Consider the following 12,193-nt stretch of genomic DNA (forward strand, 5'->3'; position numbering starts at 1 on the left):
CAGTGAGTTAGTGCTATTCCCCACAAAAGACACTATGTCTTCTGACTCTACATTTTCTCTGTCTTCCATGCTTGGAATGCTGTGCCTCTTCATCTCTACCTTTTGTCTTCTCTAGTTTTCTTCAAGACCTAGTTAGGATCTTGCCCTCTATAAAAAAAAAAGCCTTTCCTTATCCCCCTAGGAAAGCTAGCGCATTCCCTCTATTAATCATTTCCCATTTATCCTCTCTGTGGAGTAACTGAACCTAGCTGTTCATATGTTGCCTCTCCCATTAGACTGTGAGCTCCTTGAAAATAAGCACTCTCCTATCTTTCTTTGTATCATCTGCACCAGAAACTTTCATTCAATCATATCTTTGTGCCATAAGAAATTACTAAAGGGATCATGTCAGAGAAAACTGGGAAGACTTGTCTGAAATGATGCAGAATGAAGTTAGTGGAATTAGAATATAATAATAATAATAGTAGCAGCTAGAATTTATATAACAGTTCAAGAACTATAAAGCACTTTACAAATATGATCTCATTTGATCCTACAACCTTAGAAGACAGATGCTGATATTACCCTCTTTTTAAAGATGAGGAAACTAAGACAAACAGAGGTTTAGAGGCTTGGCCAAGGTCATACAGCTATTAATTATATGGGGCAGGATTTTAATTCAAGTCCAGTATTATACTTTGTTACCTCGCGTTTTATTTATATACAACAATGCCTTTAAACCAAATTTTGAATGACTTTAGAATTACAATCAATGCAATGGCCAACCACAAATGCAGAGTTCCAATGATGAAAATACTACTTACCTCTTGAAAGAGAAGTTATAGACTTGGGATTCAAAATAAAATTTAAAAAATTTGGGGAATGGCCATTACAGGAATTTTTTTTTGGTTATTTATGCACCATTATTACAAAGAATTGATTTTTTTTTTCAGTAAAAATTGGAGAGTCGTAGTAGAGGGGAGAGAAAAAGGTGCTATCAAAAATTTATTTTAAAAAATTTCATTACCAATTAATACACAGCTAGTATGCCTTTAAAAAAAAAAACATAGAAACAAATACTTGTCACTATTAGTCAAATAACTCTAGCAGATGAAATATGCTGCTCTAGCAGCAAAAGACTTAGAGAGAGATTTCTCAAGCAGGATTTATTCCTTTCTCTCTCTGCCTCTTAGAATCCCTAGTTTCCTTCAAGACTCAGCTTGATTGTCACATTCTATATGATGCCTTGCTGCCCCTACCAGGATAATTTCTATTTATTTTGTATATATTTACACAAATATATAAATAACCTTCTTCAACAAAATTTTCTCCACGGGCAAAGGGCTGTTTCAAGTTGCTGGGTGGCAGGGGTTTGGTCTATGTATTCCCAGAACCTAGTATGATTTCTAGTCCAAAAAAAAGATACTTAATAAAAGACTTATTGGTTGAATGAATGGTGGTCAATAGGCATGGTTTCTTATTTAAGCTCTATTACTAACTATCCATATGAGCATGAGCTTCAGCTATTTGGATAATCTTTAGTAAGGCCATCTTCACCTTACTGTATCTCATTTTTTTCACCTATAAAATGACTAGATTAAACTATCTGGTCTCAAAGATCCCAATATGTTTCATGATTCCATGTAAGAAACATTGGTCACAAAAACCTAGATCAAGGAGAAAAGAATGACAGTGTCAAAGGCTGCATAGATACCAAAGATGAGCACTGAGAAAAAGTCATTAGATTTGGTAATTAAGAGATCGTTAGTAACTTTGGAGAAAACAGTTTCAATTGAATGAAGAGGCTGAAAGCCAGGAAATGAAAAAGAAAGAGAGTAAAAGGAAGTAGGAGGAAAGGAAGTGAACGTAATGATTGTAGGTGGCCTTTTCAAAGAGTTTAGCCACATAATGGAGGAGAGACATGGGAGTGGTGATGGTTAGAGCAAACAGGGCAGAGGAGCCACAGAAATGCTTGTAGGCAGCCAGCAGACTGCCAGTAGAAAGTAATATTAGTGAGAAAGTAGGAATGATGTGAGAGATAAATCTGCTAGAGATGATAGGATGGAATAGGATCACTCATGCATGCAGAGAGCCTTGCCTGAGCAAAGAGAAAAGCCATTTCTTTATGTGAGATGGGGGTGAAGTAGGGTGAAGTAGTGGCAGAAGCTACATGGGCGATGTGAGATGAGAAATCCAGACTGATGGAGCACTCAATGAATGACCTCAATCATATTGGTAAAGGATAATATCTGGTACTCAGCTGAGAAAATGAGGGAAGTGAGAGCCATGGAGAGGTTTAAGGAAGTCACAGTGGAAAGTAGGATAGTGAATCAATTAAGGAGATGTAAAAGGACTGCCTTGCAGCAATTGAAGACACAGCTATAGTCATGCAGTGATCACTCAGCACCGTTTTGTGATTTTCTTAGGCTTTGTTCAGTAACACACAGGTAGAAGCAAAGGCAAGTGGGGAGAGTCATTAATGTGGATGTGGAATTCTTCTGGGTGATTTAAAAATCAAGGTTATGATCATCTTTGGATAGCTAAGTTGTAGTTGTGAGGTTGAGAAAGAGGATCTAAGAAATAAGTTTCAAAAGTGGGAGAGTAGGGTTTTTTGAGGAAGTACTAATATGTATGCTGAAGTCCCTTAGTATAAGGGTAGAAGTTAGGGAGGAGAGGAAGATTGCGAATTAAGCACTTGTATTCACTGTAGAAGGAAGGAGAATATCCAAGAGGTTGGTAGATAACAGCTATCAGAACCCTGAGTGTGTGATAAGTACTGAATGAACATCAAAGGAGAAGAGGAGATGATTATACATGAAGAGCACAGAAATGGCAACAGGAAACAAGGCATAATCCAACTCCATTACCATGATCAGTGAGTAGAAGGAAGGTGTGGAGGGAAGAGGAAGGCACAAGAGGAACAAGTGAGTAAAATGTGGCCAATGAGAGAAAGGGTAGCCAGGGAAGCTGTGTCATTGGGAGAGATCCACGTCTCAGTGAGTGCAAAATAAGATAGAGAAAGTGACAAAGGAAAAGATCTAAGATGAAATTCATTCTGTGATCTATGAATGAGACACTCCAGAGAGCACAGTGGAAGGTCTAGGTACCTTTATAGCGTGAGGTTGAAGTGACTACATTGAGGGAGATAGGAAGAAAGGAGTGGTCGGCAGACAATTGAAAATGAGGTTTGAGCAATGGTAAATGGGCATTGAGAATCATTGTTTGAGATGAGTAAGACAGTGTAGAAGCATGTTAATCACTAAGGAATGAGTTGGACAACTGTATGTGGCTGTAAGTGGGGATGCTGAGGAGGAAGGTTGCACAGAGATGACCAACTTCATGTTTTAGTCTAAAAATAATCATATTTCATCCATTTCTCACCTAGTTATCACTGATTTTGTTGAAAGGGTCCTGAAATGTTCTGCTTCTTGATGCTATCAATGAAATATCATCTACAAATAGGAACACCTGGAGACACTCACTATCTATAGGGAATGAATCCCTTTCCCACTTGAGCTCATGCAAGGACATCCTATATGACCATCGAGAATACTGAACAGTTATCTTTAATTTTGACATATGCATGAGAGCTTCTTGAAAGAGAGGATTTAAGGCTTTTTCTCCACTGAATCGATTTTTTAAAAAATAATCAACAAATTTTAAAAAGATATGTTCTGCTATAGAAAATCACTTACAAAAAGTCTGCCTATTCTCTTCTCAGATTTTCACCAATATAAATATAAATTATTCTCATAAAAACTTTATCAAGATAATAAAATGAACACATAGGTGAGGAGGCATTGCTCTTATGATCAACTTTTTATCATCTGAGATTTTGTTCTATTTTTCTGGTACATTCTCATACCTAAAACTTGCCAACAACCTCTCAATGCTTTTGTGATGTTAAATTCTGCATATTCCTTCAGTCTGTTCTTAGTCAAGCTAACCCACTTTTCCTTCCCTATCTTCTCAAGAGCCATTTCCAATTCCTAATATAGAAAATCAGATCTTGAGCTACCAGAATTCAAATGTGGCAGTTCCATTGTCACTGATGACAGAAATAGATTCCAGAAATACTGAAAAATCAATTCAACTTTCCTTCTATTCATTCTCCAACTTCCAGTTTCATCTATGAATACTCTTGGGACGATATAGTTTAACTGAGTTTCAAGGCAGTTAGGTAGCATAGTGAGTAGAGAGCCAGGCCTTGGATTGGGAATACCTGGTTCAAATCTGGCCTCAGATACTTCCTAGCTATGTGACCCTGAGTATGTCATTTAACCACAATTGCCTAGCTCTTACTGCTCTTCTGCCTTAGAATCAATACTTGCTATCAATTCTAAGACAGAATGTAAGGGTTAAAAAAATATGGTCCACACAAAGTTTTATTCAACCTCATTTTCCCTTCCACTGAAAATCTCTGGAAATGGTCCTCATAATTTTCTGTCACCTTCTTTTATACATTTTTACAAAAGTTTTATAAATATTTGTATTTTAAACTCATATTCTAATTCTAATTCCTAATAAATTTCAGAAAGTCATTAATACTAATAATTTTTGCTTACTGACAGTGTGGCAAAAATCCGCCTTTGATCCTTACTACCTGTGTGACCTTAAATTTTCCTCAACTGTAAAATGATGGAATTATCCCAGACAGTTTGAGGTCCCTTCCAATTTTATACTTGTGGTCCTGTAAATTTCTGGCTATTTCCACTATAAATTATTCTCTACCACACCTACTCTGCCCTAACAAATGCAGGGACTGTATGTAGTTGGTACCAGAGCTATTTCCTTCACAAAACCACCAAGAGCTAGCCATCCTTTAACTTAAGCTATATTAACTACCACTCAACTGACTGCGCTTTCCTCCTTATAAAAGTTTTCCTACACATAAAAGCTTCTAGATCATTCTGAAATGGTAAGGGAAAGTATGCTATCTGGGGTTATCAACTCTTTTATCTATGGCATTATTCTTTTACTAACAAGTAACAGATTTCAAAAGTACTACAGTTATGCCTCGTTTATGAAATGGATGAATTTCTTTTTAAAAAGTTTTGGAAAAAAGTAAATTCTATAAAAATAAAGATATCTATTTATCACCTCTTATAATACTGGAAAACCATTCCAAAAGAAAAAAATTGATACAAAGGCAATGTAAAAATCATTATTTTGCCATGGACTAAAGTGTACAAGTTTATGCACCAGTGAACAAAAAGGAAATTCGACCACTTTATTTTTTTTTAATTTGGTCAATTTCAAACATTATTCCTTGGTTACAAAAATCATATTCTATCCCTCCCTCCCCTTCCCCCACCCTTCCTGTAGACGACACACAATTCCGCTGGGAATTCAACCACTTTAACAGGTAAAGAAAGTAAGGTTTGGAGTCAGAGGGCCTTGAGTTCTAATGCTGGCATTTCTCTATATCACTAGTATGACCCTGAGACAGTCACTTTGTCTCTGAGTCTCAGTTTCCTAATACATACAATGAAGAGTTGGATGAAATGATCTTTTCCAACTTAAAATACATTTTTCTACTTAAAAACTATCACCCAAACAATAAGAAAAGCAAAAAAATTATATATATATATATATAAAACTAACAAAAAGAAAAGAATTATAGGATCTTTAAAGCTAAAAGGTACTATTAGAAAAATTTTATCCAATTTGTTGTAGGAAGATTCAGATTATGCAAGGTCTCTATGAGGCAGTAATTTGCCTATTTTCCCAATCATGTACAGTAGCAATCTTTTATTTTTAAAAAGATATCAGGAGCTAAAATATTAAAAAGTAAAAATATCTTATGTAAATATGTACACTTCATTATTTATTTCCCCTCATTTTAGATATGAGGGCCAGAAACTAATTAGAACAGTTTAAGGTTTATCAGGAACAGGTCATGCAAATATTATCCTATTTTGTAGATAAGGAAACTGAGAATCAGAGTTTAAATTCCCACAGTCACAAAACCAATAAACATTAAGGCCACAGTTTTCCCCTAGAGCTCCTCATTCCATGTCCAACATATTTTCCTTTTTTGCCAGATCATGGTGCACCTAACTTTCCAACTATATCCTAGCCAATGAATGAAAAAAAATTATAATCCAGGTCTCAACTCCCAAACCATTGCTCCACTATGCCTTTTGCTTAAAACAAACTAATAAAATTCCCCAGTAAAGCATTTCCTTAATTTTAAAATGTAGCTATCCTTGGCTTATTTGCAAAGTAATTACTCAAATCTATATCTCCAGATTAAAAACATGTTACAAAAAATAGAGGTCATCCTTAGAGTAAGGAAGTCCTAGATTCAAGTCTAACTTTTAACACATACTAGGTAAATTATACCACAGACTAAAATAAGCAATATTTGTATTACCCTATCCTCCATATTCATTATTTCATCATCATTGATGTTCCCTCAACTAAAAGACATTCACAATCCCTCCATGACTTGACAGTCTTCAAGAAATGATATGATGAAAGAAAAGTCAACATTCTATAACCAAATAGATGATGAACCTTTCTAAATTTAACTAGGCTGATCATGAGACAGATATTTATAATCTCTATACTTGAAGCCTTCCATCTTAGTAGGACTTGAAGTTTGTATTTCATTACTATAACCTTAAGTTCCAGTCACCTCCACAATGAGGCAACTGAGCTGTATTTTTAGTAAAAGAGCATTTTAATTAATCATCATAATTTAGCCTACTATAACAAAGATGTAATTTAATCCCTTGCATCAAGACTGGGATAATTTTATGAAATGCAAAGAAAGTCATTGCTCAGTTATTATAAATATGAGATGACGGCTATAAGCAGAGTATTGCTATAAGAATTAGGTAGTGGTGGCTGAACAAGTAATTCAGGAAGCCAACTACTAAAGCAAAAGAAAGTAATTAATGTTTAAGAAAATTCAAATGGTTCAAGTATAGCACTTAAGTAGGGTACCTTACATAAAGTAGATGATCAGTAAATATCTGATCTTCCAGTTAATCCACATAATCACAAAATACATCCGTTTAAGCAATATTGCCCCATGGAAAAATTAAGTAGTGTTTCCCTACCCCTTCCACATATACTCTTCCAACTACCTTTGAACATTTTAACCTTTAAGGACAAACTACAAATGTTAGTGTGATTTGCTCACTATTCTCTCCATAAATGAATAAAAACCACTGGATCAAAATCAAGGTCAACTGAAACACAAAATTCAACAGCAAGGCATGCTTTCATATCAGAATTGCAGGGATAGATTGAAGAGAAAAGATAATAAAATTATGTTTCTGTATCAATAAGCACATGGTATCAACCCTACATTAAGGCTAACAACAATCCAGAATTCAAGGTATGAGCTTCTGAAATTTATGTCTATCTAGAAATTCCAGTTCCATTTTTGACAAACTCAGGAAACAATAGGTAAATCCACATGACAAGTCAATGAATCTCAGGTTTAGACAGACTTTCAATTTTCCAGGTGGGGTTGACTATAGATCAATTTGCATAAGACAGAAATGTCAGATTTTCCCCATTATGCCCTCTTCCTCCCTCAAGATAAGAAATTTCGGTATGCAACTCACTGAAAAAAGGAATTTTCCTATGGATTCCACCTTTACTGCTGCTCTTAAAGAAACTGACATGCTTTCTTGTTACAGGGAACAGTTCCGAGAGTTCTGTTCTAACCTCGGCAAAAGTGGTTCTTAGTCTTACTGATGGCAGTGGAGGATCTGATAAAGTTTCCACTGAAACCTCACATCATCTCCCAAAACAATGGAAAGGTTCTATACACCAGTCTGAAGAATCTTTCCTTCTTCGCTTGGCACCTGAAGAGAGAGAAATATCTGGTCATGGTGTATCTGAGCAGTTATCTGGTTATCTGGGTGGGTCTATAAAGTTGACTACTAGATATTGGTCATTTAACAGAAAATTTTTCTATATAGTGTAGGCTAAATCAGGTCTAATGAATTTCTTTGTTCTATTTCTGATCTTCTCAATTACCAATCAGCTTACTATTGATTCAAATGGCCCCAATTTCAATTTTTTTAAAAAAACCTAAATAAAAATGGACACAGCCTCGATTTCGACATTTTTCTATGAGGCATGACTTGGTTGGCCTTTCCTCTCATTATCTCATGTTATGAAGGAATCTTTTAAAGTCAAAACCTACTTAAAGATTCACCTATGTTGAGAGCAAAAATGTGATGAAATAGCACATTCAAACCTAATGAATCATTGATGTTAGTTCAAATTGCTTTCTTGAAAAGTATTTTTCTAATTGTTGTCATACCCTCCTACTAAGTAGATTAAGTTACTCCCCAAGCAACCTTTCTACGTGACTATACCAATGTATTCATTCCTAAAATCCTTGTCTTTATACCCTATATCAGAAAATTATCCTGCCAATGTTCTTCCAAGTGCTTTCCTCAAAGAAGAAATGGTTACTTCACATGATCTGGACTTGACAATAAATATAGCCATGCAATATGGAAATATCAACAGACCTTAAATTGACAATATACTTGTGCCAAATGATTTGGTCTGTTATCTTGTTCAAGAATGTTCAAAAAGGCAGCCAAGATGCAAAGTGGATAGAACACTTTTCATAGGGTTCGAGAGACCTGAGTTCAAATCAAACTTCAGTAACTACTAACTAAGTGACCCTGGACAAGTCATTTAACCTTCCTATCTTAACCTGCCTTGTTTGACTATAAAATGGATATAATAACTATGCTTACCCCCACCATGATTGTTGTGAGAATAAAATGAAATATTTATAAAGTACTTAGCAGTCTTTAAGTGCTATATAAATGCAAGCTATTATTAAAAAAAGAAACTTTTCTAAATGGGTTTTCCAAATGCATGTATTATATTACCTAGACCTAACCCTCCTCACAGTGTATTCAGTAAGTGAATTGATCTACCAGTCATAGCTTCCCCTGGAAATATGGGATTTTAGAGTTTGGTTGAATATGTGCTAACACTTATATAAAGTAATATTGTAAAGTATTCAGTCTTTCTGCAGGAATTACGGTTTGGCTTCTCTATTCATTTTATTTGTTAGTCTCTATCTACCCAGAATGAATTTGAAGCAACAAGATGAAGATTTAAAGCAGCCTTAAGCACCACTGGAAAAAACCAACAATAGTTATTTATATACTCGGCTTTCTGGAGATACACTGGTTATGGCATCACCCCACTTTCCTTTCCACACCCTTTCTGAAAGTCAAAGTAAATGCCCAGTGAGTATAGAATTTATTTGTGCTATATATTAAGCTGTGTTTTATGTTTTGTATGTCAATGAAAAGGAAGTAAGAACTAAATGCCTAGGAACAGATCAGCGTTTTCTTTAGAATTTTAGCTTCTGGACCTGAGGAAGGATCCACTTAAGTGGGTGGTATTCCTTTTATAATGGAAAATACTTTCTGTGTTTCACAAAACAGCTGAAGTTATCAACTCTGTCAGGATGCCTGAAATATTTTAGGAGTCCACGCCATATAAGAAGGTAAACTGTGTCATGAAAATAAACTACATTCTAGAAAGATCTGTGATTCTGTTAGTATCAGTACTTCTTCCACCAATGAAGATCACAACTCCTCTCTGACTTAGCAGATGATCTTCAAGGACTGCTGTGGACTAAAATTTCATTATCTTACTGTTAACACAGTAATGAGTCTCTCCAATTTATCTAAGCTAGTCCTTAGATAAAAGATATGCAATCCAATACTGTACTCACACCAAAATCCTTTCCAGCCTGGTAGATCTTGTTTATATAATCCTGTCTGCAAATTATGTATATATATATACACATACATGCACACACATATATATAAATATTGTGTCTATATGTGTATATGCATACATGTATATATGTACATATATAGACACCTCTGTGTGTGTGTGTGTGTGTGTGTGTGTGTGTGTGTGTGTGTGTGTGTGTGTAAATGAAAGTATACCAGTGCTCTTAAACCAGTGCTCTTAAAAGGGCTAACCTAAGATTCTGGCCATTAAGTCACTGATATTCCATTAGTTTTCAACTCCTCAAAAAACTTAAGGCTCCATTTGAGTGAACTTTGTATCCAGGTATTTATTTTAGTGACACCAGGCCCAAAATGGAAAACAAAATTGTCCATTCAATCCTTTTTTAAAAAATCCTTGTATGCCCATGCTTGTGTTTGTGGTAATTATAAATTTAAAAAAAGGAGCTGATAAAGAAAGATCCTGAAACTGAAAGCATGTCCCAACTGCCTAAAGTCATAAACATTTGCTCTATTCTGGATTTATGAGCATATGTAGGTATACTCTACAGAGCATACAATTTTCAATATTTAGCAGTAAAAAAAAAAATCTCAATGAGATCACTTTCAATTTCTCTTTGATGTTGAAAAGCCTGAGTTTCTATAAATTCAGAATAGGACTTGATTCCTCAGGGATTTTTTGGAACTAAGAAAAAAACACAAATAAAAACCATGATGCAAATTGTCTAAGGAGCCCAATTTAATGACCTGTTTATAAAGAGTATGAGCTTCTAGGACAGGAATCCTTAAATAAGGGTCCATTAACTTATTTTTTTAATATGTTATTAACTGTATTTCAATAGAACTGGTTTTCTTTGTAATTCTATGTATTTTCTTTTATGCATTTAAAAACACTATTCTGAGGAGTCCACAGGCTTCACGAGCCTGCCCAGTAGATCCAGGACACAAAAAAGATTAAGAATCCATGTTCTAGAGAATGGGCTGAAGGATTTCTGCAGGTTTTAGTCCTTTCTAGCCACAGAAGATGAAACAACAAGAAATTAGCAAATTTAGTAGCCACAGATGATGTGAAAGAGCAATAAGTTTCTGGATATGAAACATCATCATACTTAACTGTTCTTTTTTATAAAGAAAAAAATATAGCATATTAAGAAAACTTCAGACATCTCTTCCTTAGAACCTTGCAAAGAAGAAAAACTTATCTAAGAATCCTATTAAGCCTTCCTTCCAGTTTCATCTCAAACTATCAGAATCCAAAGAAATAGTCTGATGGCAAGATCTTAGAAAGATAAACAAAATCAGGTATGTCAGATTAAAAAAAAAATTTTTTTTTTATGCCATTCAAAGCACTTTAGTTACAAAAAGGTCTTTACATCTGGTTTGATGAGAAACTGAGAAAGATATTAAGGCCAGAAGTACAGTTTTAGCAAATGTCCTGTGTAATTATAACAATCCAAGCCTAAGACCCAGACATTATAATATGAAAACATATATACATATAAGACTTACTCATTTATTATTTAGTTCAATTTATCATTAATTCATTATTTATTAAATTCTAGATAGCAATATGGAGGAGATGGGTAAGAGATGTAGCAGTAGAGATGGGGAAGCCTCAAGGACAAGTAATTGATGTAGCAAAGAACAAGAACCTCTAGGTAGGAGAAAAGGAAAACATTTAGGTTAAAGAGAATTTGGGTTCCAGCAGAAAACATTACAGAGGAAAAAAATCTGAAAAAAAATTCCTGGGAGATAAAGTAGGGAAAGAGATGAAGAATACTCCTCAGGCACTTCAAGGAAGCTGTCCCCAAGATTCTATAGGTTACAAGTCAGAACATTCCCACTCCTAGCAGAGAAAATAAAACCAGAGATTAGTAGAGTCCATGAAATGCCTAGAACACAGTGTCACTTTCCTTCTTCCTCTTCTCCAAAAATGTTATGAACTGTGTATTATAATCACATCTTGTGGTAAAATGTCAAATATCTGAGTGGTTCACAGGAAAAAAAAAAGAAGAATGGAAGAACAAAAGAGAACAAGAATTCTTTTCCTCTCATGGAAAAGAATTCACCAATCCCCAGGCCTTGGAGTTTTCAGATATCTTATTCTCATTCTCATATAGATTGTCCTCAATGGGATCTTATACTCTTGGATTTCCAGAGGATAAAGATCCCTTCCCTGAGGAGTTTCAAAATATAGTCTGTTACTTTTTCATACTTAAATGTTTTTCTTCTTTTGTTTTTGTTGTTGGAATGAGTTTTTCCTTTAGACTTAAATGCTTAAGTCACATAAATCAAAAGCCAATTTCTGACTTCTACAACAGAAAATCAGTTGTTCTGGATCCTTTTAAGGACTACTCTGACCTGGGAGAAGAACCAAAGGCTAACTCTGTACCATCTGTTAGTAAAAGGCCTCAGGAAGCCAAAGACTCATAGTACTTTAACAACTTTGTGTGGAATTA

General features: G+C 34.9%; 1 protein-coding gene and 1 long non-coding RNA gene across 11 annotated transcripts in view; one reads left to right on the forward strand and one right to left on the reverse strand.

Moving 5' to 3' along the window:
• SENP7 (SUMO specific peptidase 7) overlaps window positions 1-12,193 on the reverse strand; it is a 195,086-nt gene that overhangs the window by 133,687 nt on the left and 49,206 nt on the right. Inside the window, exon 2 of one of the 8 annotated variants that reach the window (XM_056793413.1) lies at window positions 7,663-7,802. The exons of 6 other annotated variants lie outside the window; for them this stretch is intronic. The gene's annotated coding sequence lies outside the window, so the exon portion shown is untranslated. Of the gene's footprint in view, window positions 1-7,559; window positions 7,803-12,193 lie in introns of all 8 variants that reach the window. One more of the 8 variants, XM_056793412.1, reaches the window with a different exon arrangement.
• Window positions 1-12,193, forward strand: part of LOC103098964 (uncharacterized) — a 47,410-nt gene that overhangs the window by 10,711 nt on the left and 24,506 nt on the right. For 2 of the 3 annotated variants that reach the window (XR_008911094.1, XR_467095.3), the window contains exon 2: window positions 9,041-9,218. This is a non-coding gene — a long non-coding RNA (uncharacterized LOC103098964). Of the gene's footprint in view, window positions 1-9,040; window positions 9,219-9,419; window positions 9,539-12,193 lie in introns of those variants that run through there. The other variant, XR_008911093.1, reaches the window with a different exon arrangement.

The sequence above is a fragment of the Monodelphis domestica genome, chromosome 4 (assembly GCF_027887165.1).
Source record: "Monodelphis domestica isolate mMonDom1 chromosome 4, mMonDom1.pri, whole genome shotgun sequence".
NCBI lineage: Eukaryota > Metazoa > Chordata > Mammalia > Didelphimorphia > Didelphidae > Monodelphis > Monodelphis domestica.